Raw genomic sequence first — 26,185 nt, 5'->3', positions numbered from 1 at the left:
ATTGCAACTAACAGCTAGATTTTCCCGTTTTAGTGCAGCTAGCCAAACAGCAAGTGGCCAATTGCCGCTAAGAGACAGACCGTGAAAGTGGACAGCAGAGGATATCTCTGTTTCTTAGCGTAAAACTCATAGTTGCAGCCAGGGACAACACAAAACGGATTCCCTTAAACTGATTTTTAGTTTTAGTGTCCTTAATTTCCTCTGAGTTGAAGTCTAAAGTCTATTAGCTACCAACTACATGATGTCACGGTCTGTACTGAAAGAAGGTGGCGCTAAACAGGTTTTTAAAACTTCAAGGACTTATTTCTTAAATTCAGTTTTGTCAGTTTTTGACAACTATTGCTTAAGACCACTTTAAAAATGACAAGAAAATCTGGCATCACTTACTGGATGCTTAACAGCAAAATATTAAAGAATGAGGGATGGATAAAGACTTTTGCACAGTACCATATAGATATCCTGATCTAACTTCAAATCCTTATGAATTGTTACTTTGTTCTTTCTCCATGGCTCTTGTTTATTTATTTATAGTTATAGATTTTAAAATGTTTTTCCAGATTATAATGGATGTGCCTGCGTTTCTGTGCACCTCTACAGATGTTTGTATTTGACAGATGGAAGCTCCAGGTGGTTTCTGCTGTGTGTGTGATCGTTGTGACCACATCCTATTTTATTCTGACGAGAGATGTTATCACTACACCAAAACTGAGGTAAAACTCAAACTCCGAGAAAGATACAGTATGCTCCTTATGCATTTTAGCAACTTTTTAAGTCCAAATACTTGCAGTTAGTGGAGTTTGGGTAATTTGTGCATCTAAATTGCCCATAGGTGTTGTCTGTTTTTATAGTCGTGCAAATGTCTTCATACATGTACACGATTCTTCAAAGATCAAAAAATACAGCATGAAAAGCACATACAGTGGCTTCATTGGACAAGGTTCGTTGTTTTTAACACTCTGTTTCACATCAGCTCTTTGATGTATACGTATGTTACAATTTTGCTCTTTTCTTGCTGACGGACCTGCAGTTTAATCCTGCTTTAATGGGAAATTGTGTCTTGTAAGGAAGCTCTATGAAGATCCTTTTTAGCAATATTTCTTCCTTAACTTTTTATTTTGCCTGTGACTGATTACTGTGATTAATTAATGTGTGGAGTCTTTTGTGCCATGCATCTCCAAGTTTCATTTCAAATTCAAAATTTCTGAATCACATTTAGATTCTGTATGATTTGGCCATCATGGACCACTTGCTTCAAACAGCATGTGGATATGTTTCTCTACAGAGCAATAATAGGCAAACGTTCAGTTTACCCTTTGTCCTCTTTACTATCCAGTGCCAATAGTTACCAGGTACTCTGCTCCAAAATTCTGCTTTTTGATTCTGATAGATCTAATGAACAGTGTATTCTTATCATTAGATCTAAATGTAAAAGTGTCTATATCTGTTCTGTGAACTTAAAACTGATGAAGAGAGAATTAGATATTTTCCTTGAGCACTGCTACTAGTGAGCACTAGTGTTTCAGGTTATGGGTTTGTCTATTACATGATCTGTTTATTGTATTTTTGCATTGCTGTTACCGGTGGTCAGGTCTCCCTTGTAAGGAACCCAGTTGTACCTTTTAAATAAAAATAATATAAAGAAACAAAGTGATTTTTCTACAAGACTGTGGAATATGGCATGTTTTTTTTTCTGAAAACACAAATATTAAAAACAATGATACCCTGTTTCTATCATTACTTCAGATGTAATTTAGTTTCATAAACCAGGTTTTTTTTTGTTAAACTTTAATATCAGTCCATGAAAGTACATCTCCAAACCAAATGAGGTTTAATAATAATCGTTGTACTAATTATAGTTATACAGTTGTGTGGCATAGAATGAGTGTTAGGCTTTAAAGACATCTGATATACCCTCACCCTTCTACCCTTCCAGTTCATCTCTCCCCACGCATCTTCCCTCATCTGGTCCCTGCACTTGTCCTGCTGGCTCAAGGCTTCTTAAAGAACACCTCCCCAAGGATCAATATGAGGAGTTGGTGCAACGGCGAACTAAGGAATTCCAGCAGTAAAAAACCAGGTAGATGGACGGAGTTCACTAAACTGTTAATCGTTTTTGTCAGTGTTATTTTAGCAGGACAACAAAGAATGACGCAGTACTTTTTTTTGTTTAATTCAGACACCAAAACTATTTCCAGCAAACAGTTCTTCATTTAGAGATTTCAGTCTAATCTAATAAGTAGGTACAATTTACAGAAGTAGAAGGTTCTTGCACACAAGCTTCCTCATGGAACCCAATCCAGATGTGGAGGTTATTTCTGAGTCTGGTCGAATTTCATTTTTAATTTAGCCTATTTTTTCCTTCCGACCTCTGTTTGAATTATGAGAATGTCCTTCTTTTATTTTTTTTGTTAGCTGGCAACTTAATATTTTGACTTATTCTTCAGATTTCTTTAAACTACTATATTGTGCAAATGTCTTGAGTCAACCATAATTTCTATATATTTTGCATAAGAGAGGCCAGACTTTCAGTTTTTTCTTTCTTTAGTTTTTCTTTCTTTAAGTGCTCACTGGGCTTTATAAAGGCTATTCAGTGCTTTTTAAATCATTTTCAGTCCAGTTCTTCTACCTTGAAAGAGAATGTTTTTTTTTTTTTATAACCATAACAAATGTGTTAGACCAGTGCTAACTTGAGAAATCTTGTGGGTGTGTAACTCTTATCAGCTGTTTAAGCCACATTTTATGGATGCTGGGCTAGGTCTTTGGGAATGTGAGAAAACAAACAAGTAATTTCATGGTGTATTCTGTCTCTGCATCAAGTAGAAATTACTTCTGCATATTTTTAAGTTACACTTGGTTATAAATCCAACATGATGTCACAAAGTTTGCAGAAATATTAACAACAGTTTTAGTAACGTACTCATGACTGCATACTTTTAAAAATTGATTTAAGAGTAATGTAAAAATTAGTGGTGGGCATTTAGCGTGTTAATTGCAATTAATTGATTAGAATAATAATAATAACTTTTTTTATATAGCGCTTTCAAACAAAGTGCTGAACAGTTATTAGAAGATAAAAAGATGAATAAAATAAAAAATAAAATAAAACCAATACAGAAAAAACAGTTTTTTTGTTCCACAAAAATGGAGCTTGAAAAGAAAAAGCATGCTCCCCAATAGTCTTTTTTTCTGGCTTTAGGAACTTTCAGAAGGCTAGTATCCTGAGATCGAAGAACATGGGAAAGAACATAGAGGTACAAAAGGTCAGAAAGATATGAAGGCGCTAAACTTTAAAATCTGCTTGAAACTGATTTCCGTACTGGGGTAATGTGCTCAAATTTCCCAGGTTAAAATGCGAGCAGCTGCATTTTGTATCATTTACAAACCTTTAAAACCTTCCTTCGGTAACCCAGAAAGAAGAGCTTTACAATAATCAAATGCAAAGGCACAAATGCATGGACAAGTACCTCTGCAGTGTCCAGTGATAAAACTTGCCTGATTTTAGCTATGTTCTTTAGGTGATAAAGGGCAGTCGTTGTTTTCTCTTCCACATTGGACTCAAAGGAGAGCACCGTGTCAAACCACACACCCAAGTCTTTTACCTTGTCTTTGCAATTTATGACATAGTCATCAATTTTCAAGGTGAAATTTTGGGACAAGTACTTAAATTTTTGTGGTCCAATGACCATCAAATCTGTCTTATCAGTATTAAGAAGCAGGAAATGATCAGATAACCAGCTACTAATGGCAGATAGACAAGCTTCTGATTTAGACAAGTCAACACAGTTTCAAAGCTGCAGGTCAATAGCACAACAATAAAAGGTTACATTAAAAGAATGTACAAGAACAACAAAAGGCAGCAGACAGGTAGGATCTCAGCCATTATAAAACATTTCCCGCAACTCCTATAAAATGTTCTAGCCTATCCAATAAAATACAGTGCTCCGCAGTGTCAAAGGCGGCAGCATTTAGATCTGGCAGTAATAAAAATGAGGTTCAATTATTGTCTTCATTTACCTACAGATCTTTTACCACTTTGATTAAAGCTGTTTCTGTGGTTTGGTCTAAAAGCAGACTGAAATCGCTCAAACAGGTTGTTGGTTGACAGTGTGCTGCTATTTCCAAGCCTGTAGAAATACTTCTAATCTGGAGCATCACCAGCAACGCTCGGCTTTCCTACAAATTCTTCTCAACTTCATCAGTTCCTCATTTAGCGAGGTCATAAGGTTCCTTTGACAACATTTAACTTCTTTACAGGAGCAACAGGTCAAGAATTGCATTATTAAAGTTCACAGTCAAAGTGTCCACAGGTAAATTAACTCTAAGCAGTGCTTCAGGGTTAATGTGACGAGATGACCTGAGGGGCAATTTTTCCCTCTCAGAGGCTGGAGATGTAGGAATTAAAATATCAAATAAAATTGCTAAATGTTCTAAAATAGGTAAAAGACAGGTTTCAGTACGTACCCCAGGACAACGTCTAGGGTGTAGCCCTTGCATGTTGGCCCAGACACAAATTGTGTGAAATTTAGGGACTCAATTACATTCAAGAAGTCTTTAACCAGGGATTTATCCTCACAACATAGATGAAAATTAAAGTCTTTGTTTTTTCATATCACTCACTATGAAAGAATCCTTTCATACAGCGACATGTCAACAAGTCTGAGAATTCCGAAATCAACAAGTCAAGAGCCCTTTCTCAATTCTAAGTACGGACTCGCGTTCTCCGCGAGACCGGACTTGCCGAGAACGCACGGGAGTACGGACTTGGCGAGAACGCGAGTACGGACTCGCGATTTGTACAATTGGAACACCAGCGTACTTGATGATGTCACAGGTCTGGAGTTTTTACTGCCGTCCCCTTTTAATTTAACTGTGATTAATATGTTATGAAGCTTAACTTTAATCTCAGCCAAACCGACTTACTCAGGAACAAATAAAACCGGTGCTGCGTCCGCATCACTGCAGCCGCAGCACCAATCTGTCTGTCGATCTCCAGCTCCCTTCTCCCATCACTCGCGAATAAGACCCCGAGATACTTTAACTCCTCCACTTGGGGCAGGAACTCATCCCCGACCCAGAGTGGGCACTCCACCCTTTTCCGGCTGAGAACCATGGCCTCAGAAACATCGGAGCACGTTTGGAAATATATAGAAATACAGTGGGGCAAAAAAGTATTTAGTCAGCCACCGATTGTGCAAGTTCCCCCACCTAAAATGATGACAGAGGTCAGTAATTTGCACCAGAGGTACACTTCAACTGTGAGAGACAGAATGTGAAAAAAAAAATCCATGAATCCACATGGTAGGATTTGTAAAGAATTTATTTGTAAATCAGGGTGGAAAATAAGTATTTGGTCAATAACAAAAATACAACTCAGTACTTTGTAACATAACCTTTGTTGGCAATAACAGAGGTCAAACGTTTACTATAGGTCTTTACCAGGTTTGCACACACAGTAGCTGGTATTTTGGCCCATTCCTCCATGCAGATCTTCTCGAGAGCAGTGATGTTTTGGGGCTGTCGCCGAGCAACACGGACTTTCAACTCCCGCCACAGATTTTCTATGGGGTTGAGGTCTGGAGACTGGCTAGGCCACTCCAGGACTTTCAAATGCTTCTTACGGAGCAACTCCTTTGTTGCCCGGGCGGTGTGTTTTGGATCATTTCTTTACTACCACAATTCTCCAAAATCCTAGAAAACCTGTTTAATAAACGATTAGACAAATTCTTTTTTTTTTTTTTTTTTTTTTTTTTTTCTAAATGACATCAGAAACAGCAGTATGCGACATTACGTGATGGCAGAGCTTCAGTTCATCCTTTGTCATTTTTTTTTTTTTTTTTTTTTTTAATAAATAGGACAGGGGGAATGAATGAGAGAGAGAGGGGGAGAGAAAGAAAGAAAACCAAAGGGGAGAAGAGACGGTGAGAAGGGGGGGGAAGAGAGACAAAAAAAAAAAACTCCTGGGTCACCTGTATGGAGAAAAAAAAGAAAAAACAAACAAACAAAAACAAACAGAGGAGACAGCAAATAACAAAGAGCAACATAATAATAGAGAAAACAAAGCACCATCACAATAAACTAGCTAGTCATAGATATCAGTATTTACTAAGTAATAAACGATATTGTGCAGCACGCAAGATAGACAGCGCACAGTGTGCTTTGAGGCAGCAGCCAAGAAAGCTTTAGTCCGCGTCTGTGAATACCCATGTGTGCATACCTGTGTGGATCAGCATGCTTGCATTCCAAAGGTTTCTCCATGTAATGATCTGCTAGGGAGTGTGGGGGGGCCACAGCCCCGTCCTCCAGGGTGTGAAGCGGGTATGGAGGAGATCAAAACTCCAGACATCTAGAGGCCCCCAGAACACAAGAGACCATGGAAGACCAACAGAGGGGCAGCCGCGCCACTGTCCCAGTAAGAGCTGAGGAGAGTCCCAGATGAGGGCTCGCCCAGCAGCCGCGGAGCAGAAGTCAGGGGGAGTTGCAGTGACGCGCCCGTGAGCTCCGCCGGCCCCCAGCTGCGCCTGAGTGACCGAGCCCTAGGCCGAGAGGCTGGGGGCACCCCACCTCCAAAGGGGCCCGAGCGAGCCCCAGGCCCCGACAAGCGGCCGCCAAGGAGTGAGCCGGTGTGTACCCGGACGCCCACCCCCAGACACAAAGAACCACCAACACACCGACACCTGAGGGAGTCCGCCACCGGCAGGGGAAGTGGTGGTGGGTGGAGATAGGCCTCCAAACCTTGGAGGGCCTGAGGTGTCCCCAGAGAGGTGGCGTCTGATACCCAACCTGACATATAGACACAGACATACAGGCACACACAGACACAAACATCCATTCCCACCCTCATGCTCTCATATGCACTCACTCCACACTCAACCAACGTGGAGACAGACATAAAGAGACGCTGTACACACAATCACACTCCCCAAGCGTACTCTACAAACCGGGTCTAGGTACCCTTGCCCCTGGAGGGGGGAATTGCACCCAGACCCAGGGATTAGACAAATTCTTAGATAAATATAAATTACTCTCTGACAGTCAATATGGATTCAGATCAAAAAGATCAACATCTCTGGCATTAATCGAATCAATTGAGGAGATTACGAATGCTATAGATCAGAAACAGTATGCAGCTGGAGTATTTCTGGATCTCAAGAAAGCATTCGACACAATCAATCTTGACATATTAATTAATAAACTGGAACGGTACGGGATTAGGGGGGTTGTACTGCAATGGGTGAAAAATTATTTAAGTGACCGGAAACAATTTGTGAAGCTGGGTGTCCATTCCTCATCATGCTTGGACATTGCTTGTGGTGTTCCACAAGGCTCTGTACTGGGTCCAAAATTATTTATTATTTATATAAATGATATTTGTAAGGCATCTGATATATTAAAATTAGTATTATTTGCAGATGACACAAATATTTTTTGTTCTGGGGGGAATCTAAAGGAGCTGCTGGATACAATTACTTCAGAAATGTGCAAAATTAAAAAATGGTTTAACAGGAACAAACTATCGCTAAATCTAAGTAAAACTAAAATTATCTTATTTGGGAATTCCCTTAGAAATGCACAAGTGCAGATTCATGTAGATGGTGTGGAAATTGAAAGAGTACTTGAACATAAGTTTCTTGGTGTGATTATAGATGATAAATTAAACTGGAAGTCTCATATAAATCATATACATAACAAAATTTCAAGAAGTGTCTCAATCTTGAGTAAAGTAAAACACATTCTGGACCACAAATCACTCCACATTCTCTATTGTTCCCTGATTGCACCGTATTTGAATTACTGTGCAGAGGTTTGGGGCAATACTTACAAATGTTCGCTATCATCAATCTTTATATTACAAAAAAGGGCCATAAGGATAATCCATAAAACTGGTTACAGAGATCATACAAATCCACTATTCTTAAAATCAAAAATTCTAAAATTCACAGATCTGGTTCATTTTCTCACAGCACAAATTATATATAAAGCAATAAATAACCTGCTTCCTGACAATATTCTAAAAATGTTTTCTAAAAGGGAACGGGGATACAATTTGAGGGGGGAATTAAATTTAAAACATCCTCGTATCCGTACATTAAAAAGTTTTTGCATCTCCGTGTGTGGAGTGAAGCTGTGGAACAGACTAAGTAAAGATATGAAGCAATGTCCGAGCATGGCGCAGTTTAAAAAGCGGTTTAAGGATATGGTTTTTACAGGGTACAGGGAAAAGGTAGAGATTTGATAGGGTGTTCTTGTCTAATATTTTCATGTGTGTGCGCATGCACGGGTTTGTTGGTATGGATATATATATATATAATTGTAGGCTGTGTATCCTTGAGGTGTTAATGGGGTTATTGAAAATGTGTATATGTGCGTATGTGTGTATATACGTATGTATGGATAGATAGAAACATATATGTGTATATATATGGGCAGGGATAGCTCAGTAGGTAAAGTGGTCGCCCCATGATCGGAAGGTCGGCGGTTCGAATCCACTTAACAGCTACCCTGAGGTACCCCTGAGCAAGGTACCGTCCCTACACACTGCTCCCCGGGCGCCTGCTTAGTGGGCTGCCCACTGCTTCACTGAGTGAATGGGTCAAATGCAGAGAAAAACAAGTAATTTCCCCATGGGGATCAATAAAGTATCCATTATCATTATTATTTAAAAATAAATAAATAAATAAAATAAAAAAAATTACACATAACATATAATGTAATTGCAAGGAGGTATTTCTGTAGTCTATTGATACTAGATAGTGGAAAAGGGGTGGGATTAAATAAGCTTATGCTTCTTCCTGCTCCTTTTTGAACATGGACGTTATTTGGAGTTGTGGTTGCTCGTTTTCCTTTTGTTTGCTTTGTTCATTTGTCTCTTTTAATTCTATTTTTTTTTATACTTTTTCAACATGTTCAAAATAAAGATTCAATCAATCAATCAATCAATTGTCATGTTGGAAGACCCAGCCTCGTTTCATCTTCAAAGTTCTCACTGATGGAAGGAGGTTTTGGCTCAAAATCTCACGATACATGGCCCCATTCATTCTGTCCTTAACACGGATCAGTCGTCCTGTCCCCTTGGCAGAAAAACAGCCCCATAGCATGATGTTTCCACCCCCATGCTTCACAGTAGGTATGGTGTTCTTGGGATGCAACTCAGTATTCTTCTTCCTCCAAACACGACGAGTTGAGTTTACACCAAAAAGTTCTACTTTGGTTTCATCTGACCACATGACATTCTCCCAATCCTCTGCTGTATCATCCATGTGCTCTCTGGCAAACTTCAGACGGGCCTGGACATGCACTGGCTTCAGCAGCGGAACACGTCTGGCACTGCGGGATTTGATTCCCTGCCGTTGTAGTGTGTTACTGATGGTGACCTTTGTTACTTTGGTCCCAGCTCTCTGCAGGTCATTCACCAGGTCCCCCCGTGTGGTTCTGGGATCTTTGCTCACCGTTCTCATGATCATTTTGACCCCACGGGATGAGATCTTGCGTGGAGCCCCAGATCGAGGGAGACTATCAGTGGTCTTGTATGTCTTCCATTTTCTGATGATTGCTCCCACAGTTGATTTTTTCACACCAAGCTGCTTGCCTATTGTAGATTCACTCTTCCCAGTCTGGTGCAGGTCTACAATACTTTTCCTGGTGTCCTTCGAAAGCTCTTTGGTCTTGGCCATGGCGGAGTTTGGAGTCTGACTGTTTGAGGCTGTGGACAGGTGTCTTTTATACAGATGATGAGTTCAAACAGGTGCCATTCATACAGGTAACGAGTGGGGGACAGAAAAGCTTCTTACAGAAGACGTTACAGGTCTGTGAGAGCCAGAGATTTTCCTTGTTTGAGGTGACCAAATACTTATTTTCCACCCTGATTTACGAATAAATTCTTTACAAATCCTACCATGTGGATTCATGGATTTTTTTTTTCACATTCTGTCTCTCACAGTTGAAGTGTACCTCTGGTGCAAATTACTGACCTCTGTCATCATTTTAAGTGGGGGAACTTGCACAATCGGTGGCTGACTAAATACTTTTTTGCCCCACTGTATATACTATCTTGATAAACCGAGCAGATATTTGAAGTTTACACAGCTACATCCTCGCCTGCAAATATCTTAAAAGTTTATTTTGTGACCCAGAAAAAGTAATATTTTTTAGCCGCGCTCCTCCGCCATTGCCGCGTTTGAGTTTTGGACGGAATGCATTCTGGGATATTTAGCTGTACCAAGTCCACACAAGTCACCACCGATGCATGCTCAATAAAATGGGCGGAGCGAGAACAAATCAGGGAATTTTTCGCGTTCTCGGCTTGATGCGTACTTCGAATTGGAACAGTACTTGGTCTCTGACTGATGACGTATCATGAGTACATGAGAACACAAGTACGCATATTGAGAAAGGCCCAATATATTTAAGTGGATAAAAGGTAACTATAGTTAGAACCACAGGACAGCTTAAAGTCAGGAGCTGGGAGTCAAATGAGGTAAAAAAAAATCTATTTGCATTTAAAACAGTCTTTGATGATAGAGGCAACCCCGTCTCCCATCCCAGACAACCTGGGCTGTTCCAGCAAAGGTGCCACTTCACCAGCGTGAAGCTGTGTCTCAGTTAGGAACATAACGTCCAGCTTATTACTTCCCCTCCTATACTGTTGCCATTGCGACGAATAAAACTGTAATGGGTGAGCATACTCCGATAACATCGGGTAAACTGGAAGAAGGCAACGCTATTTGGCGGCAGAAAAAAGGTCTAAACAGCTGTGATCGCTAGTGGCAAGGACCCGCCGCATCCAAGTTCTGACTCGCGTGTGCTTCACAGATTGCACGCCATGTATACGTCCACTTTTTCAGCGCTTCCTTTCTAAAGGATTCCAGGGTGGATCACGTTGATGCATTTTATCTGGTACCGATGCCAGAGGCGGCAGGACTCCTCCAGATCGCTCACTAACGCAGGGGAGCATCAGCAGTGAGTCACGGATATTAAGAAGCGTCTGTTGCTTATACACCAACAAGGAGTGCATTTTTAAAGCTAGCAGGTACAGCACTATGAACACAATACATAAACATTTCAGAACTAAGAGACGGCATGCTGGCGCCATCTTGACCAGGCTTAAGACAGCAGGCTAACACATATAAAAAAACAAACAAACAAATTAACCGATGCACACAGCTACAGAAATGGAAGAATCAGAAGAAAGCATGTTGCTAGGACTGATCGGAGGCAAATTTCATTTCAAAAGACTACCCGACGGAAGCCTTGAAAAAAAGCTTGGTTTTGTGCAAACTGTGCAAAAAGGAGTTGGCATACCACCGAAGCACTTCAACCTTACACCGCCATCTAAATGCAAGGCAGTGAGCACAGAAACTGTGGGAGCTGTTGGCGCTAGCAGTTCGAGTACCAACAAAAGGTGTCAACAGCCCAAACATGATGAAATTACTGTTTTAAGGACCAAAATTAGTAAGTCAACACAGGACAAACTTACAAATTCTCTAGCAAAATGGATTGCTCGGGACTGTAGACTACTATCAGTGGTAGGGGGTTGGAAAATGTGCTACAGATTTAGATGAGGAAGCCCTGTGTAAAAGGGCCCTGAGTTTGTGCAGAGCAAAAGCCACCATCAGTGAGACAGACTTCCCGCTATAGTGGTGGTCCAGTTGATCAGTGAATCACCCACAGCTGTCTGTCCTGTCCTACAAGTATTTGATTAGTCCTGCCGCTTCTGTCCCATGTGAGAGACTGTTCTCACCTGCAGGTCACACAGTAACAAAAAAGAGAGCTGTGAACAGGCTAGTTTGTCTAAGTAACTGGCTGCAAGAGACAGACAGTAAATAAGAATGGAGGTAATGTGCATCCATTGTTTTTTTTTTTTTTTTACTAAAATGTTTAATAATCACACTGTTTTAGCCAAATGTACAGAATAATGTTGGCTCAGAGTTTAAAGGTGAAGCTGTTCAAATAACCTTTTATGTTTCTGCCTTATTTTTTTTAGGATGAAAAACTGCACTTTATGTTGAAATATTTATTACTATTATTTAAAGACGAATATTAAAATTTACTTAAAGTACATTAATCCTAACAATAGAAAGATACCCTGGGTATGTTGATCTCACTTTGTAGTATAGGGCCCAGAAATGTATGACGTTGACACACAGAATAGGGGTCTAGTCACACCAGCTCTTAAAAAGTGAGAAATGTTGATCAGATATTGATGAAGGGGCAAGGCAGCAACCAGCAGTTGGGGCGGAACCACATCTAATATTACTAAATCTCAAAAGCTAAAAAAAACATAACTCAAGAGGTGTTTAACTATTTTCATTTTTTTTAGCCACACTGAAATGATTCCATGTTTGTTGAAAACACATGCTTTATTTCCCATATGGATAAATGTATTGCTTATCCAATAATGCCACTACTTAGATTGACCTTTGGCCTCATAGTACTTATTTGCTGCTTTGTAGTCATTATACTTGATTAGTCAAAATGATCTGTGTTTGCATACACCTCATTTCTTCCACAGGACAACTTCTGTACTGTCCAAGCTGCTGTTTGCTTTGCCCAACTCTCCTCTGCAGTATCCAATCCAAGGTTACACAGTACAGCCCTTGTCCTCCTCTGTCATACCAGGTGAGACATGAAGAAATACATAGGTAATGAGTAATAAAAGAGATCACGCCAAATAAGGCACTGCAGCATGTCATATATTATCAAACACAATTTCAGGGTAGAGCTACCATGGTTACAGACAGGAAGGTGGATCTCGATTTTCACATGTTCAGTCACTTCCTTGATCATTTGCCTTTTTAATTTATAAGGTCAATATAACCACTGACGTATCTATTTCTTTCCATCATGGGATGCTGTCACAGTGTGGTCATTTTAATTTTAGGTTTACAGCTGCATGCAGGAAAAAGAAGCAGCTACAAGGTTAGTGTCATAAAACAGTTCAGCTTGATAGGCAAATCTCACCAAACTCTGTTAGAATAATAGAGGTGCAAGATGGGTATCAAATATTTCTCCAAAGGTAGGTCTGTATGTTTCATTTAAAAAACAGTGAACTTCAAGGCTGCCACTGTAGTATTTCTGCTTGGTGAAACTTTAAATTTCCTCAAGTATGACTACTTGGAGTACTTTTTAGTTTATTCAGATTTTTCTATTCTAGGTGGTCTTAAAAGTCTCTAAAGGTATCCTGACCACAGATATTCCACCAGCAGAGGTCACAGTCGAAGGTGAGATTGCACTTCTCATCAGTTTATATACAAATTGGTGACAAAAAAAGCTAGAACTCCTATACTAAACAAATCTGTTATTTTGTGGAGGTTAATTTGTTGGCTTGATTTGTGTCTGATATATATCTTAAAAGGATGGGTCACTGCAAATCAGGAATAAATATGTTCTGAGTCATTAACTTTATTGTATGGTAGAACATTTATGTCCTGAAAGTATGAATAGGGCATGGAGGGGTCACTGCATGATATGATGGGTTTGATATGTTATGACATTCACAATCAAACTTCAATCTAAAGAAGACACTGGAATGAAATGTTGTGAAATTGTAATTCACAGGTTCTGGTGAGAAAGAATTGATAATCAAGTCCAGGAGCCTGGAGCTGCTCAATGACGTGCTGGTCAAAGTGTCCTATACTAGCACAGTCTACCATATCAACACTGGAGACCTTGGTCTGCATTGTCTGGGAACTCAGAGTCTTGTCTTTTAAGCCCAAATCTTCTTTTTAGTGTACAATAAGTATTTTTTCTTTTTCTTTTTTAGTAACTTTCCAGTTTGAAAACCATGAAGCTGTGTTCGCTATTGCCATCAAGCAGCCTCATGTACCAGTCCTGTATGACATGGGGACAGGTAGGAATCTATTTTTCAAACAAGGGTATTAAAAAAGAGAGAGAGAGAAATGCAGGAAAACCATGAATTTTATGAAGGTTCTTTCACAGTATATGCCAACCCAATTTGTCTGTGAAGGTTCTCAGTCATCCAGGTCATCGTAGTCAAAGGAGCTTGCAAAGAAAAGCGTCTGGACTTCTTTAAGTTACTTGAAGACGTTTCACCTCTCATCTGAGAAGCTTCTTCAGTTCTAAGGTCAAATGGTGGAGAGTCCCAGATATAAACCTAGTGGGAGTTTCCCCCCACAGAGGGACAAAAGGACCCCCTGATGATCCTCTAATCGCCTGAGCCAAGGTGTGAAACTGGGTGTGGGTCCCAATCAACCAGAGTTTCGGGTGTGTTCATTGTGAAACCTGGCCCCACCTTATCATGCGAATTCCTGAGATCAGATGGCCCAGGATGTGACTGGGCGTTAAGGCGTCTGGGAAGGGATCTCAAAACTGGATTATAGATGGCAGAGAGTTGGTGTCGTAAACCACCACCTCTGTTCAAAGATGGTCACTCACAGTGGACATAGATGGCTTCTTTCACTCCTCTTTCAAACCATCTGTCCTCTCTGTCCAAAATGTGAACATTGGCATCCTCAAAGGAGTGTCCTTTATCCTTAAGATGCAGATCATCATCAATCATCTCCCAGACTACACAAGACAACAGACACCCAGGTTAGGTTTATTCTCCACCTCTCCTATGTCTCTCCCCCACCTGCAGAGTGCACTCCTGCAAGGATGGAACAACCTCCCCGCCAGTTGGAGAGCCCCCCAGTTAGGCCGATGCACAAGAGGCCCCCTGCGCCAGGGCTGAGCCCCCGTGTGTTGTACAATCTCACCAGGTCTAACCTGGGTCTCTTTCGGGTCTCCATCCATCCATCCCATCCCATAGCGGCGCTGGGTCATGGGGGCAGCAGCCTAAGCAGTGAACCCCAGACCTCCCTCTCCCTGGTCACATCCTCTAGCTTGCTAAGGGAGCGGCTAGCCACCCTTAGCAAGCTCATTTCTGTCGCTTGGATCTGCTCAACAATGTTCTCAAACGAAGTCAGCAGCGCTCCATCCGCACTATACACAGTGCAGGTAGAGCACTGCCTTCCCCTCCTGAGTCGCCAGAAGGTTTGCCAGAATCTCTTCAAGACAGTCCAAAAGTCTTTTTCCATGGCCGCTCTGAACTGCTCTCACACTCAGGTTTTTTGCTTCACCCACTGCTCAAGCCGCGTTCCGCTTGGCCTTTCAGGGTCCTCCGGAGTCCCACAGGCTAACCAAGCCCGACACAACTCATTCTTCAGCCTGGTGGCTCCCTTCACCTCTGGTGTCCACCATTTGGTTCGGGGGTTACCACAACAACATGCAACAACGACCTTGCTGCAGCACTTCAGTGTAGTGGCTTCAGCAATGAAAAGTTTGGTGTTCAATTTGCACAGTTTGCACAAAACTCATTCTACTCTGTAGCAGATGATCTGTCTTATTTTCTTGAAACATTTCTTTCCTTCTGTCTGTCAGATATCAGCTCTCAAGTTACCATCGCCACAAAGACCTTCCTGCGGTACGAACAGCTGAAGGTCTTGTTGGACAGTATCCGAAAATTCTATAGCACCATAAAAGTTATTGTTGCAGATGACAACTTTGAACCAGAGCACATTACCGGAGAAAACATCCAACATTACATCATGCCTCCAGCACAGGTATGCATAGACATTTAGAACTTAAGATTGTGTGTTTTGTGGGTTTTTTTTATTCACACTCAGTTTTATCAGACATCTTGGACAGAGCAGTATAATTATTGAAGGATTTATTAAAAAATATAGGATTTTATGCTTTTTTCTTTTCTAGAATTAGACTTTAAATCACTCATCCCCTAAATATAAGAAGAGTGGAGAGGAAATGCTCAGTGCATCACATGAAATCCTCCAGTAGTCTGAGGGTAGTGAAGTGTGCCTTCATCCAGCCCTACGAGTAAGCTTTTAGAAGAAACGTTTTGCAGCTTTTAAGATTAGACTCCAGAGTTTTGGATTAGTGATTTTAGAAACTTTCAGAACAATCTGATAATATTGAATTACAATAGTCCAGTCTAGAAGTAATGCATGTCACAAGTGACTACTTACAGCTCAGAGGGTAAAGGACCATTAAAACAGACTGTAAAAGATGTTTTCATCCTCAGGGCTGGTTTGCAGGCAGAAATCTGGCTGTTTCCCAGGTAACCACCAAGTACTTCCTGTGGGTGGATGATGACTTCTTGTTTACAGAGAAGACAAAGATAGAGAAGCTTGTGGAGGTGATGGAGGCGGTCCCTGAACTGGATGTGGTGAGAATGAAATAGCTCATGTTATCTGATTATGTTTTCTTCTTTAAATAGAACACTAACTGATCTATGTACATAAAATATATATATCCATTTCTGTTAACAGTTGTAAGCCCCCCCCCCCCTCAAATTTGCTGATCATTTTCATCACTAATGTGATCTAGGTTCCTGCAGAATTCTGCGTTTTTGTCAGATTTTTTTTTCTTCTTTAGCTAATTCAGATGTTTAGTTCCATCATCTGATCTGTCTGCTAAACCGCTCATCTTCTTTGCTCTCTTTTTATGCTCAATAAAAGAAGCAATTAGCAAGTGAAACCTCAAAATTTAGGAAAGATGAGGATCTTCTGATTTAATCAAAAACTTGTTATTTATGTAGCCATTTTAAACAGAGGCAGCTACTTACGTAAACACACCACTACATCATCCAGTAAGTGCTAAAGTCTTCTCTGTAAATTCCCCAGTTGTACATTGGAATTTTTTATGGTTTTATTTTCTAACTGGTGATGTACACAGCTGTAAAACGTTATAAGTTGTGTCAGAAAAGCAAAGAACAATTTCACTGAAGAGCTCTGCCCGTTGTCAACCTGAATTTGTAAATGCGGTTGTGGGTCCTCTGTGTGATTCATCAGCAACAACAGAAGGAAACTATTTCCATTACACTGATCCATCACATCATAGAGCCAATGGAATGCAATGTCTTCCACTTAGCAGAGAATCTTATTTTCTTTCAAGATACAGCTGTAGGAAACTTAAATAAAAACCTTTTATTTAGTAGAATATGCTAAATTCACAATCTGAAGGCCAACTCTACCAGAGAACGTCAGGAGAAGTTTAAACGATCAGCTCAGTACTTTCAATAAGTGCTTCAGGATCGAAATCCTCTCTTTTTACATTTAAAAAATATATATCTGTACTTTCCCAACCAGATTTTTGGAAATAGAAAGTCAGTTTTCTGTATTGAAGTGTATTTGTGATTAGTCACAAAAACACATAGCCCAAGAAGAAAAAATGTTCCCCCAAAGGTTCTTTAAACTCTGAAACAACTTGAAACTAAGATAAAGAATAAAAACAGCGAGGGATCATCATCATCATCAACAACAACTTTATTTATAAAGCACTTTAAAACAACCGCAGCTGACACAAAGTGCTGTACACTGGAACTGTAAAATAAAATTACATGAGATATAAGTAAAAACCAAATAAAAGAAGAGTGAAATCATTAATTAAATAACTACTTCAATTAAAAGAGAAACTAAGTCTCACTGAGGTTAAAAGCCAAGGAATAAAAGTGGGTTTTAAGATGTGATTTAAAAGTGGACAGTGAAGGGGCCTCTCTAATGTGCAAGGGCAAATTATTCCATAATTTTGGAGTCACAATAGAGAAGGTCCTGTCCCCTCTGAGTTTCCTCCTGGATCTCGGTACCTCCAGGAGCAGCTGGTCACCTGACCTGAGAGACCGACAGGTAGGGATGGGTATCGTTTAGGTTTTATCCGATACCGGTGCCAAACCGGTACTTTTGAAACGGTGCCGGTGCTTAAACGGTGCTCAAACCGGTGCTTAAAGAATGGAGAACACAAAATTGGTCCAAAAACCTCTCATGTTGTTTTTTTGTAAAAAGATAACAATGTTAGCCTTTTCTGCAGCTATGGGGCATATATGGTATCACTCTTGGCTAGAAGCAGTGCTTAAACAATGGAAAAAACACAAACTTTGTCCAAAAACCTCTCATGTTTAACTGTTTCCCACTTTTTCTTTGGTCATTTTAGCCTTTTTGGCCAGGGTGAAGGGCGTATCTGCCATCAAACAAGAAGATAGCCGCATGTAGCTATGATGATGTTTGCTAGTTCACCTTACATGCATTAATGTAATAACGTGGTTAGCCTACTCAACGTAAATTACACACAAACAACATTAAGCTACTCACGCAGAGAAGAACGGCTGCTGCTGCATCATCATCCTCATCATTTCTGCTACACTGGCAGGGCTAGGGGCCAGGACTCTACTCTTCGGGTTTTTGGGGGATGTTGCATAACAGGCACCACACCCGCAGTAGATGTGCACGGTGTGAGGTCTTGCAGCAAGCTATCAAATACGGCGCATTTCTGGGCTTTTAAAAAAAACGCTATGCGTCGCCAGGTGTTTCATCGGATTCTTGGTGTTACCTCCTTTGACAGTATCACAGTATCAGCTTAAAGCACTTGTTGCAGGCTGCTGAGTTTGCATATTTTGCTGTGAAGTACAGCCAGACTTTTGACCGCTTTGCCTTGGGCATTTTAATCTGTAGCTCTGCTCTAAAAGAACGTACGTACCTGGACCCGCCTACTATCCTCGGAAACGTAAAATGATTGGCTAGAATCTTCAGGGAGTGCAGAATTATTAGGCAAATGAGTATTTTGTCCACATCATCCTCTTCATGCATGTTGTCTTACTCCAAGCTGTATAGGCTCGAAAGCCTACTACCAATTAAGCATATTAGGTGATGTGCATCTCTGTAATGAGAAGGGGTGTGGTCTAATGACATCAACACCCTATATCAGGTGTGCATAATTATTAGGCAACGTCCTTTCCTTTGGCAAAATGGGTCAAAAGAAGGACTTGACAGGCTCAGAAAAGTCAAAAATAGTGAGATATCTTGCAGAGGGATGCAGCAGTCTCAAAATTGCAAAGCTTCTGAAGCGTGATCATCGAACAATCAAGCGTTTCATTCAAAATAGTCAACAGGGTCGCAAGAAGCGTGTGGAAAAACCAAGGCGCAAAATAACTGCCCATGAACTGAGAAAAGTCAAGCGTGCAGCTGCCAAGAAGCCACTTGCCACCAGTTTGGCCATATTTCAGAGCTGCAACATCACTGGAGTGCCCAAAAGCACAAGGTGTGCAATACTCAGAGACATGGCCAAGGTAAGAAAGGCTGAAAGACGACCACCACTGAACAAGACACACAAGCTGAAACGTCAAGACTGGGCCAAGAAATATCTCAAGACTGGTTTTTCTAAGGTTTTATGGACTGATGAAATGAGAGTGAGTCTTGATGGGCCAGATGGATGGGCCCGTGGCTGGATTGGTAAAGGGCAGAGAGCTCCAGTCCCACTCAGACGCCAGCAAGGTGGAGGTGGAGTACTGGTTTGGGCTGGTATCATCAAAGATGAGCTTGTGGGGCCTTTTCGGGTTGAGGATGGAGTCAAGCTCAACTCCCAGTCCTACTGCCAGTTTCTGGAAGACACCTTCTTCAAGCAGTGGTACAGGAAGAAGTCTGCATCCTTCAAGAAAAACATGATTTCCATGCAGGACAATGCTCCATCACACGCGTCCAAGTACCCCACAGCGTGGCTGGCAAGAAAGGGTATAAAAGAAGAAAAACTAATGACATGGCCTCCTTGTTCACCTGATCTGAACCCCATTGAGAACCTGTGGTCCATCATCAAATGTGAGATTTACAAGGAGGGAAAACAGTCCACCTCTCTGAACAGTGTCTGGGAGGCTGTGGTTGCTGCTGCACGCAATGTTGATGGTGAACAGATCAAAACACTGACAGAAACCATGGATGGCAGGCTTTTGAGTGTCCTTGCAAAGAAAGGTGGCTATATTGGTCGCTGATTTGTTTTTGTTTTGTTTTTTGTTAATGGAAAATTGTATTTAGTAGTCAGTATAATCTTTTAGTGATATAAGTTTGCATATGGTAGAATACTGCATGTAGTTATTTGTATTAGGAAATATTCAACCATGTATACTTAGAGGCATATAATCAATTGTGTGTGATCTCTAACAGGCTGCAGGCTTGGTGTGCACTCCAGGAATGCACCCCCACGTCCTGGGAGCATGAGAGTTCGTACCTTGTTTTATTGTTTTACGGTAGGATTAACGTAGCTATGTCTGTTTTAGTTTAAGTGCTTCTTTACATATGGATGAACTGCTGGACTTCCTCACCATGTTATCTAGGGTGAGGGGGAGACTACCCTTTCCTGACCAAGGACGTACCTTTTGTGCTTTCATGACCCTTTGATCAGCAGGACACACACACACTGAAGTATAAATAAAGACGGGGCAGTGCTCAGCGCGAGTCTCAGTCTGGAGGCTGCCCTTGCTAGCAAGAAGTTCTGTGTGTTTCTCTTCTCTGAGTCTTTACTGAAGAAGTGTTTTAGAATATTTTCCCTAACATTTTTGAATGTCAGAAATGTATATTTGTGAATGTGGAGATGTTATATTGGTGTCACTGGTAAAAATAAATGACTGAAATGGGTATATATTTGTTTTTTGTTAAGTTGCCTAATAATTATGCACAGTAATAGTCACCTGCACACACAGATATCCCCCTAAAATAGCTAAAACTAAAAACAAACTAAAAACTACTTCCAAAAACATTCAGCTTTGATATTAATGAGTTTTTTGGGTTCATTGAGAACATGGTTGTTGTTCAATAATAAAATTATTCCTCAAAAATACAACTTGCCTAATAATTCTGCACTCCCTGTAAAGCGTATCACAGCTCAGGAAAAAAAAGCACCGAAATAAAGCACCGAAATGTGCGCTGCTTTTCGGTCTGGTTACTACCGTTTATGATGGCACCGGATACCGGTACCCATCCCTACCGACAGGGTGTGTGGAGATGAAGAAGCTCAGAGAGGTAAGGCGGGGCAAGACTGTGAAGGCATTTAAAAACAAATATAAGAATTTTAAAATTAACTCTAAAAGACACAGGCAGCCAGTGCAGAGAGGCTAGCACGGGGGTTATATGCTCTCTTTTTCGAGTTCCTGTTAGGAGTCGTGCAGCCGCATTTTGAACCAGCTGCAGACGTGAGAGCAATGACTGACTGACCCCAACATAAAGTGAGTTACAGTACTATTTTCAAAAGTAATTAGTTACTTAGTTAGTTTTTAAAAGCGTGATACACAACCTGAATAAAGCAATAGACCTTTCAGACCAATTCTATTTTTTCTGCATAATCCATCATATAAAATGTCATGAAATGAAAAATGATCTTTTTAAAAATTGTTTCATTAGTTTTAATCTTTCATCTCTAATCTCTTTAATATACAAGTAAAACACAGCAGAAAATAAATAAAATTAAAGACTCAGCAGCACTGAGTCCTGTCGCTCTTAAATCTATTTTAACCTGTTTAGCAGGAGTGGGGCTGGTTGAGGGTTTGCCCGTTGTCGCAGCAGTCATGTCAGTGGGGTGGTCCGGGGATTTCTCTGTGAATGTCACATTCCTGCGGCAGCGTGCTCAGTGTTTGACAGATTTGAAGTTAAATTTTTCTCTGTAGAAAGAACGTTTCTTCCGACGCAGAGTAACAGCGGACGCTAATGGTTTTGTCACTTTTTACAGAATCAAACTCAAAGTAATGTCAGTACTTCCACACTTTAAACCCTGCATGGTCGTACTCTCCCCCGCACTCCATATTGTTCATTGTTAATCTGCACACGTCTGTTGCTTCCACGGACATGCATGCTCTTACGTCATTGTCATGAGACACTCTCACAAACAAAATCACAGTTTAGTAACGCAATAACGTGTTAATGACTTTTTTTGCAATAGTAATCCCTTACTTTACTCATTACTTGAAAAAAAGTAATCGGATTGGAGTAACATGTTACTGCCCATCTCTGTTCATGACAATATTTATAGCTCACTCTTCGGTTTCTCTTCTTTTTAGGTTGGTGGGTCAGTAAAAGAGAATCAGTTTTATTTCTCTCTTATCTATGAAGAAGGAGAAGAAACTGAAGGTGGCTGCTTATACAGGAAGTCTAATAAGAAATTACATTCAGTTCCTGGTTACCCACAATGCTTTTTGGCCAGTGGAGTGGTCAACTTCTTCCTGGCCCGTACAGATGCTGTACAGAGGGTGGGTTTTGACCCTAAGCTACAGCGGATAGCACATTCAGGTAGGTCCAGATCTCAGTTTGGTTTAAAAGTGACAATAAGGGGGGGCTTCCAGTTTTGCTGAGCTATCATAACAAAATGTTTTATTTTAAAATACTTGTTGTCTTTTTTAATCTAGAGTTCTTTATGGATGGCCTGGGCTATTTACTTGTTGCCACTTGTGGTGATGTATCCATTGACCATCAACATGTAGCCAGAAGTGCTCGTTATCGCAAGTTCAGAAATCCTAGAAAGGAAGACTCAGAATTCAAATTGCAGCTTCATTTCTTCAAAAACCACCTCAAGTGCATCAAATATGGATAGAAGACCTTAAGAGAACATCGGTGAACTGGTTGTAGTTATATACTGCACTTTATTTTACTCAGAGCAATGCTTTCATAGATATTGCTTTGCCTGTAATTGTTAATGTTTCTCATAATACATTCTACTATACTGTATGCTATAATAAGAAGAATTCAAATTGGATATTTCCAAATATTCCGAATAAAACCAAATTCAATAAATGTTATGTTGTTGATGAAATAAGGACTTTGAAGTTTGGAAGTCACCATAGCATTTATGCTAGAACAAGTTATTGGTTACTCATTAAGTTATCGTTATAGTGAGTTATAGTTGTTGAGAAGTTATTGTTATAAAGTTACTGGTCACTTTCAGCAACAGGTAAAAACATTAGAGAAGAAAATTAGGGGCTATAATTAATTTTCATAAGTTTTTAGTGAAAAATCTGTGCATCTCAACTGTTTTTTTTGTACAATAACCTTTACATTAAACTACATAAAACATAAAAAAATTAAATAATATTAACGCCATGCAAAATGTATTTTCACATTATGAATGTGTTCCAGCTTATAGACCCTCATAGTGTGTCTTTGGGGAATCTTACAGTGGAGATTAATAAAATGAAGCCCTTTTCATGTGCACTGAATATACTGCCAGTGAGATTTCTAAATGAAGTTTGTGTATCTGTATAATTCTCCAAATAATTGTAACCTCTTCTGAGAAAAACCTCTCTTAAGTCCTTGGAAAATTTCACAGTTTTAGAGATTCCAAACTTCTCGTACGCTTTAAGAATGTAATAATTAGCTGTATATATAGAACACCTGGCTCTAGTATTCAAGTATTTAATGACTTCATAGAGGAAATGTTCTCTAAAACAAATCAAAAAGTTGTGTTTATCTGTGGTGATTTTATTATTGACCTGTTGAATCCGAAAAAGCATAAAATGACCGACGAATTCCTAAACACTATGTACAGTTTGAGTTTACATCCTAAAATAACCAGGCCTAGCAGAATTACACCATATTGTGCCACCTTACTTGACAATATTTTCACTAACAATATGGAAAACAACATTGTGAGCGGAATATTAATTAATGACATCAGTGATCACCTACCAGTTTTTGCAGTTCATGACACTAATTGTAAAAAAAATCAGCATGAAGAACAACTGAGATACAGACGTGTAAGGACAGAAGAAACTATGAATGCATTTAAGAACGATCTATTAAATCAGGACTGGGACAATGTGTACAAAGAAACTGATATTGATATTGCATATGGCATATTTTTAAGAATATTCATGGAGTTGTACGATAAAAACTGTCCAACAATAAAATACAACAGAAAGCACAAATATTCAGATAGACCATGGATCACTAAGGGTTTACAAAATGCATGTAAAAAGAAAAATACAATAAAATACAATAAAATACAATAAAACAAAGAACAAACAAACGGTATATATATATATATTAAAAAAATATGAACACAACTGGCCTGGTAAAGGCTTTGATCTGACTTCACTGGAGAGTTTTGGAAAAGGAGGGCATACCTTTTGAACTTTTGACTGTAATTTTACAACTTTATGTTTACTGATAAACATTTAGCTGCTTTAGGTACATAAATGTAATAGATTTTACAAAGGAATGATGGGAACATTTATGTTTTTTCCATTATCTGCTATAGAAATATAAAAAATATAGAAAGGAGAAAAAAGTTTTGTCTGAATAAAAAAAAAACCTATGATACTTTTTATTTTATATTTACAGGATAGTGTGGAACTGTTCACATACATAAAAACACCCAGCACGCCCATGCGGGCGGTTTTATCCTTCAAGCTCGGGTCCTCTACCAGAGGCCTGGGAGCTTGAGGGTCCTGCGCAGTATCTTAGCTGTTCCCAGGACTGCGCTCTTCTGGACAGAGATCTCCGATGTTGTTCCCGGGATCTGCTGGAGCCACTCGCCTAGCTTGGGAGTCACCGCACCTAGTGCTCCGATTACCACGGGGACCACCATTACCTTCACCCTCCACATCCTCTCGAGCTCTTCTCTGAGCCTTTGGTATTTCTCCAGCTTCTCGTGTTCCTTCTTCCTGATATTGCTGTCATTCGGAACCGCTACATCGATCACTACGGCCGTCTTCTTCTGTTTGTCTACCACCACTATGTCCGGTTGGTTAGCCACCACCATTTTGTCCGTCTGTATCTGGAAGTCCCACAGGATCTTAGCTCGGTCATTCTCCACCACCCTTGGGGGCATCTCCCATTTTGACCTCGGGACTTCCAGGTTATACTCGGCACAGATGTTCCTGTACACTATGCCGGCCACTTGGTTATGGCGTTCCATGTATGCCTTGCCTGCTAGCATCTTGCACCCTGCTGTTATGTGCTGGATTGTCTCTGGGGCATCTTTACACAGCCTGCACCTGGGGTCTTGCCTGGTGTGATAGACCCCAGCCTCTATGGATCTTGTACTCTGTGCTTCCATGATTAGTGCCTCTGTGCTGTCTTTCAGTCCAGCTTTGTCCAGCCACTGGTAGGATTTCTGGATATCAGCCACCTCCTCTATCTGCCGGTGGTACATACCGTGCAGGGGCCTGTCCTTCCATGATGGTTCCTCGTTTCCCTCCTCTTTCTTGGGTTTCTGCTGCCTGAGGTATTCACTGAGCACTCGGTCAGTTGGGGCCATCTTCCCAATGTATTCTTGGATGTTCCTTGTCTCATCCTGGACTGTGGTGCTGACACTCACCAGTCCCCGGCCCCCTTCCTTCCGCTTAGCGTACAGCCTCAGGGTGCTGGACTTGGGGTGAAACCCTCCATGCATGGTAAGGAGCTTTCTTGTCTTTATGTCAGTGGCTTCTATCTCCTCCTTTGGCCAGCCTATTACCCCAGCAGGGTACCTGATCACGGGCAGGGCGTACGTGTTGATGGCCCGGATCTTGTTCTTACCATTCAGCTGACTCCTCAGGACTTGCCTGACCCTCTGCAGGTACTTGGTGGTTGCAGCCTTTCTAGCGGCCTCTTCATGGTTCCCATTTGCCTGCGGGATCCCCAGGTACTTGTAACTGTCCTCTATGTCTGCAATGTTGCCTTCTGGTAGTTCAATCCCCTCAGTTCTGACTACCTTCCCTCTCTTTGATACCATCCGACTACACTTCTCCAGTCCGAACGACATTCCAATGTCATTGCTGTATAGCCTGGTAGTGTGGATCAGTGAATCGATGTCTCGTTCACTCTTGGCATACAGCTTGATGTCATCCATGTACAGGAGGTGGCTGACAACTGCTCCGTTCCGTAGTCGGTATCCGTAGCCAGTCTTGTTAATGATCTCACTGAGGGGGTTCAGGCCTATGCAGAACAGCAGTGGGGACAGAGCATCTCCTTGGTAGATCCCGCACTTGATGGTGACTTGTGCTATGGGCTTGGAGTTGGCCTCTAGTGTTGTACGCCACATCCCCATTGAGTTCCTGATGAAGGCTCTTAGGGTCCCATTGATCTTGTACTATTCTAGGCATTCCAGTATCCAGCTGTGGGGCATTGAATCATAGGCCTTCTTGTAATCAATCCAGGCAGTGCACAGGTTGGTCAGTCTGGTCTTGCAGTCTCGGCTGATTGTTCTGTCTACCAGTAGCTGGTGTTTTGCGCCTCTGGTATTCTTGCCAATTCCTTTCTGTGTCCCGCTCATGTATTGACCCATGTGCCTGTTCATCTTAGCCGATATGATGCCTGACAGGAGCTTCCATGTAGTACTGAGGCAGGTTATTGGTCGGTAGTTGGAGGGGACCGGTCCCTTCTTGGGGTCCTTGGGGATCAGGACCGTCCGGCCTTCGGTTAGCCATTCCGGGTGTCTCTCG

The 26,185-nt window shown here is 40.9% G+C and overlaps 1 pseudogene; it reads left to right on the top strand.

Moving 5' to 3' along the window:
* Positions 1 to 597: 597 nt before the first annotated feature.
* Positions 598 to 22,396, top strand: LOC113020081 (beta-1,4 N-acetylgalactosaminyltransferase 2-like; annotated as a pseudogene).
* The last annotated feature ends 3,789 nt before the right edge of the window (positions 22,397 to 26,185 follow it).

This window comes from Astatotilapia calliptera, chromosome 4 (genome assembly GCF_900246225.1).
Source record: "Astatotilapia calliptera chromosome 4, fAstCal1.2, whole genome shotgun sequence".
In the NCBI taxonomy this organism is placed as follows: Eukaryota; Metazoa; Chordata; class Actinopteri; order Cichliformes; family Cichlidae; genus Astatotilapia; species Astatotilapia calliptera.
Note: the sequence above shows the minus strand (reverse complement) of the source record. Positions and strands in the feature narration are given on the sequence as shown.